At 43.4% G+C, this 5,598-nt stretch overlaps 1 long non-coding RNA gene across 1 annotated transcript; it reads left to right on the top strand.

The window, feature by feature from the left end:
• Positions 1-3,201: 3,201 nt before the first annotated feature.
• LOC116584730 lies at positions 3,202-5,372 on the top strand. Its single transcript, XR_004283305.1, has 3 exons — positions 3,202-3,339; positions 4,219-4,510; positions 5,188-5,372. It is a non-coding gene; the product is annotated as an uncharacterized LOC116584730 (long non-coding RNA).
• The last annotated feature ends 226 nt before the right edge of the window (positions 5,373-5,598 follow it).

Below are 5,598 nucleotides of genomic sequence, written 5' to 3'. Positions count from 1 at the left end.
ATCGAGTCCTGTGTCGGGCTCCCTGCTCATTGCAGAGCCTGCTTCTCCCTCTCCCTCTGCTCCTCCTCCCTGCTCATGCTGTCTCTCTAAATTTGTAAAAATAAAATAAAATAAGTAATAAAAATAAAAACTTTAAAAATGTAAAAATAAAATACATTTTTTTTTTAATCGCAAAATGTTCTTCAGCTGCCATGTAGACCTACTACAAATAAAACACCAGTTCATGAATAGCTTCAGAGACACAAATTAGAAGAGGAGTAAAAGAAGGAAAAATAGGGGTGCCTGGGTGGCTCAGTGGTTTAAGCCTCTGCCTTTGGCTCGGGTCATGATCTCAGGGTCCTGGGATAGAGCCCCACATCTGGCTGTCTGCTCAGCAGGGAGCCTGCTTCCCCCTCTCTCTCTGCCTGCCTTCTGCCTACTTGTGATCTCTCTCTGTCTATCAAATGAATAGATAAAAATCTTTAAAAAAAAAAAAAGAAGGAAAAACAAACTTTTGGTCCTACCGAAAACCAGTACTTTTTTCACTGCATTCACGCTGTTGAGAAAAAGGAGTTGACAAGTTAATTAATTTGACAAGGCCTCTCTATTACATAAGGACTTTTGTCACTCAAACCCTCCCCACAGCACAGAGCATTTATCCCCAATGTCACCTGTGGCCTTACACCGAGCTGCTGGCACTCAGAAGCAGTTGGCTTTTCTTTAGAAGACATGGGGCAAGAGATGGGAAGAAGCATTTCCCTGGGGCCTGAATGGTGTGTTGGATCCTTAGGATACAGGTTCCAGAACACTGAACGCTGCGGTCCATGTGGCAGAGGCACTTAAGGAAGTCTTTAACAAATTGTTGTGTTTTTGTGATATGTGTGGCCCTCCAAAGCATGAGGCCCAAAGAAGAGGCTCTCCTTCACCTGGGTCTAAAGGCAGTACCACAGGTAGGCCCATTCTGCAGATTCGGTGAAAGAAGGAAGAAGGAACTCTATTTCTGAGTAGGGGTCAAGCTATATTCTCTATTTTTTTTTTATTTTTTTATTTTTTTAAAGATTTTATTTATTTATTTGACAGAGAGAAATCACAAGTAGTTGGAGAGGCAGGCAGAGAGAGAGAGAGGGAAGCAGGCTCCCTGCTGAGCAGAGAGCCCGATGCGGGACTCGATCCCAGGACACTGAGATCATGACCTGAGCCGAAGGCAGCGGCTTAACCCACTGAGCCACCCAGGCGCCCTATTCTCTATTTTTAATAAAGCTGATGTTTTGAATTCCTCTTGTTTACTCTTACTTTGTTAAGAAGTGGGAAGGAGGAACAGTGACTACGTTCATGCATGCCTTCAACCCCCAATAGACATGGATGGCCAAACCGATCAAGCCTATTTTCCATGATCTTTGGTTTTTTGATTTAGGTACTGTTAAGTACTGTTTCTTCCTCCTCTCTGAGATACCTTCCCTTAGTCTCAGATCTACTCAGTTCTACTGGCTTCCTCCATTTTCTGCCTGGCATACAACCCTATCTACCATTTGAATTAGGACAGGCCTGGTACTTCTATGATTCTGTCAGGTCAAGGTGCTTATTCAGTACAAGTTTTAGATTATAAAGTCCCTGAGGGGTGAGCCCGGGTGGCTCAGTGGGTTAATTAAGCTTCTGCCTTTGGCTCAGGTCATGATCTCAGGCTCAAGGGAACAAACCCCGCATTGGGCTTTCTGCTCTGTGGGGAACCTGCTTCCCCCTCTCTCTCTGCCTGCCTCTCTGCCAACTTGTGATTTCTTTCTGTCAAATAAATAAATAAAATCTTTAAAAAAAAAAAAAAAGAAAAAGTCCCTGAGAATTGGCAAACCATAGGACTTTAGCCATTTCCCAGTTCAGTACAATTAAAAAATTTTTTTACACCAACTTAGGGTTGTCAACTTTTAATTTTCTCAACTAAGGCCATTTTTCTAAAATACCATAGGTTAACAATGACCAACATTTAATAAATATAAGAATTTATTTATGTGGTCCCTCAACATAAAATTTCAGAATAGAGCAGAATCTTTTGAACTAACTCAGCTTTATGAAAAATGTACTACATTGTCCTTGCCTCACTATGGGTCTTGATAAATCTCAGTATTTGACAGGTAAAGGGTGCCTGGATGGTTCAGTTGGTTTAGTGTCTGCTTTCAGCTTAGGTCATGATCTCAGGGTCCTGGGATCAAGCCCTAGTTTAGGGCCCCAGCTCAGCAGGAAATCAGCTTCTCCCTCCGCCTCACCCCCCCCATTGCCGCCGTTGTGCGCCCTCCCTCTCAAATAAATAAATAAAATAGTTAAAAGTAAAATAAAATAAAAATCTTTAAAAAAAGAAAGAAAAAGAAAAGATTTGGGGTGCCTGGATGGCTTAGTTAAGTGTCTGCCTTTAGCTCAGGTCATGATCCCAGGGTCCTTGGATTTAGCCCTGCATGGACTCCTTGCTCAGCAGAGAGCCTGTATGCGCTCTTTCTCTGTCAAGTAAATAAATAAAATCTTAAAAAAAGAAAAAAAAAAAGACTTGACTGTTATAGACCAGTGTTGGAAACTACTACTTTAGTACAAGTTGGTCAGTTCTTTCTAATAGGAAAGAATAGATAGGAGCTTTTGTAGCTAGAAACACTCAAAAGGTTTGATAATGAAGCATTAGGTTGTGAGGTTAATGGTCTGGGGATGCCTGGGTGGCTCAGTTGGTTAAGTGGCTACCTTTAATTCCTAATCCTGTGGTGCTAGGATTGAGTCCCGCATCAGGCTCCTTGCTCAGTGGGGAGCCTGCTTCTCCCTCTGCCTGCCACTCCCTCTGCTTTGTGTGCTCTCTGAGAAGCAAATAAAAAATTTTTTTTAATTGTTTTTTAAAAATAAATAAATACAGAAATACATAAATAAAGTTAATGGCCTGAATTTTGCCTAAGGGAAGCGGACCTACTTCTGGGTGCAACACTGGAGATGTAAGGGTAGACAGAAAGCAATGAGCACTGAAGAGGTGGAACGGGAAAGAGACGTAAAAGGACTCGAGGGAACAACCGGAGTACAGGATGTAGAAGACAGACAAGGCTGGCTCTGCTTGGGAAACAAATGTTTTTATACACCCTGGGCAAAAATTATTAGCCTTCACACTCACTGTTGCATACTACGTGGGGACTGGTTGCTCTTGCTCTGGTTCCCTAACACTCCTAACCTTTCTCCGCCCTCTTTTACTTCCGGACCCCTACAGGAGGACTGAGGTGTTTGAATGGAGAGTAGGGGAGGAGTTCTTCCTTCTTTTTCTCTTTGAGTTTTCTCTGCCTGCAGAGAACACGCAATCCGCTCTGCTCTTCCGTGTATCTGTCTAGCACCGCAGATGATGAGGTAGGTAAATTCAATGCGGGGGGGGGGGGCGGCGGGGCGTAGTAGGTCACCCCTTGGCTGACACACCTAGTCCACATCCTTCAGCGGCTTTTAGTGGCAGTAAAGGGGATATGTTTTTCCTCTCCTTCTGCATTACTCTTCCATCTCTCTCTCAGCTGGGTCCAAGTGTGGGCGGGAGACGGGAATATCATTCATTGGGCCCTCTAAATTCTGACCTGCCTTGTGCGTGAGGTTCACGTGGGCATACGGTCTGGGAATGGTTCTCCTTTCATAGCCTTTGCCCAAATGTAGGCACAAACTTTTAACTAACTCTGCATAGCACAACTTAAGCCATGGTTTTACTGGAGGCTCAAGGAGGGAGTGCAACCCCGAAAATAACTTATAACTACAGCTCAATCCCAGATCTGCCTAGAGCCTCTGGCTGGCTACATTAACCCCTGTTTGGTTCCCACGCTATTGTAATTAATCTGGGACAGCTTGCTTTGTCCCCACCAAACCTGCTTACACCACTCTAATCTCCGTAGCTCTGCCTCAGAATCCAGAACCAACAATTCCCAGACCCTGCTAATTCCCAAAGAGAAGAGGAAGACCTTCTCTCCTTTGAGCCTTAGCCCCCTTCTCTAAATCCTCAGCGGCTTTCTGTCCCTGAACCTATTTTTTCCCCAGGCTTAGTGACAGTAGGAACATAATTTTCTTTCAGAGAAAAATTCATCCCGAGTATAGGTGTGAATTCTCACCTTTGGTTTTCACAACGAGGCTCAAAAGTACATTTTCACAAGTCTGGGTTATATGGTGTTAAATGATATTATGGGTGGGAAACCAATCACACAGTTCACAGTGAACTGTGTGATTGTTGTTGTTGTTGTTGTTTTTTCATAGCCTGGCCTTCTGCCTGAAGAGAAGATAAGGCCCGACTGTCTCTTCTGCATTCTGTATCTCTGAGTATCCACTTCAAAACTACATGCAGGACTCCTTGGACGCATGGGAGAATCTGGTTGCCTAATATTCTGAGAAAATTTAGCAGACAGTCAGCTGTGGCCTAGCTCTGGCCTTTATGGTGATAACGTCATAGATGGTCAGATGTCCTTCATCAGCTATCTGTAACCTCATTATTTAGCAGATGGATTAGTAGAGTCCTGTGGAAAGCAGATAATGAGACTGAGATCTATCTGTGAATAAAGCCTGTGAAAGATAAAGGGGGAGGATGCAGGTTAGCTAGGGGGGCCTCAGGGCTAAGCAGATCTGATAAGGTCTCAGCCAATCAACACAGAGCCACCGGTCCATGAGAGGAGCCCACCTTTGGGCAGAAATGATCAGTCCCGGTAACCCTGCCATGTACGCTAATTGGCTGGGGCTGCCCAGGAAGAGAGTGGCTGAGGTGAATAATTCCTTGCACTGAAGGGCAAGTTCTTCCTTGAAAGGAGATCCAAGCATGGAGCCCCCATGGCTCCCACAGCAGGAGGCTTTCTCATTGTCAGCCGATTTTCCATCCTGGTAGAGGATCAAGTGAACCCTTGAAAACGTTTTGCTCATCACTTTAGCAAGATCATGACCTGACTACTGTCTCTTTAGCTTTTTCCAGCTCCCCAATCCTAGCCATTAGTTCTTACTAAGGCTCTTACAATAGTCTCTACTGGTCTCTCCATACTTATTCCTGTGCCTTCTAGGCTGTTCTTCCCAATGCAGTCAGAGTGATCTTTTCAAACCCAAGTTTGATTAAACTAGTAGCTTAGCAACTTCAACAACACTATCTTCAACGTCCTGAGGGTCACCCCAACTACCTCTTCGGTCTAATCGCATTCCTTTCGTTTACTGTGCTCTAGTACACGTCCTTCTTTCTATTCCTAGGAAATGTGCCCTACCTCTTTCTTTCACAAGGCTGTTGTATATGCAAGTCCCTCTGCCCGGGGTGCTGCCCACCATCTTTTCCACATCAGAAATACAGCATGATGCAGTTTGGTGTTTGCTGATTTTCTTCCATATCCAGCATGCTCCAAATGTCTTTTTTTTTTTTTTTAATTGAGCAAAATAAGGGCAAAGTTTTTATGAAAATAAAATTAAATATATATAGGGAGTATGAGTAGACATGTAAGAGACTGAAGAAGGATGTTACCACACAAGTCACAGATAGAAGTTGAATGCAATTATTACTTTTGAAGAAATAATGTATTATTTTTAATTATTTTACAGATGACTATAAGTAATAAATTTACAGCCAATTATTCTTGTGGAAAGAAAGAGTTGTGTGATGCTCTCTGA

Source organism: Mustela erminea, chromosome 2 (assembly GCF_009829155.1).
Source record: "Mustela erminea isolate mMusErm1 chromosome 2, mMusErm1.Pri, whole genome shotgun sequence".
NCBI classification, from domain to species: domain Eukaryota; kingdom Metazoa; phylum Chordata; class Mammalia; order Carnivora; family Mustelidae; genus Mustela; species Mustela erminea.
The sequence above is the reverse complement of the archived record's forward strand: the minus strand, read 5'-3'. Positions and strand labels throughout refer to the sequence as shown.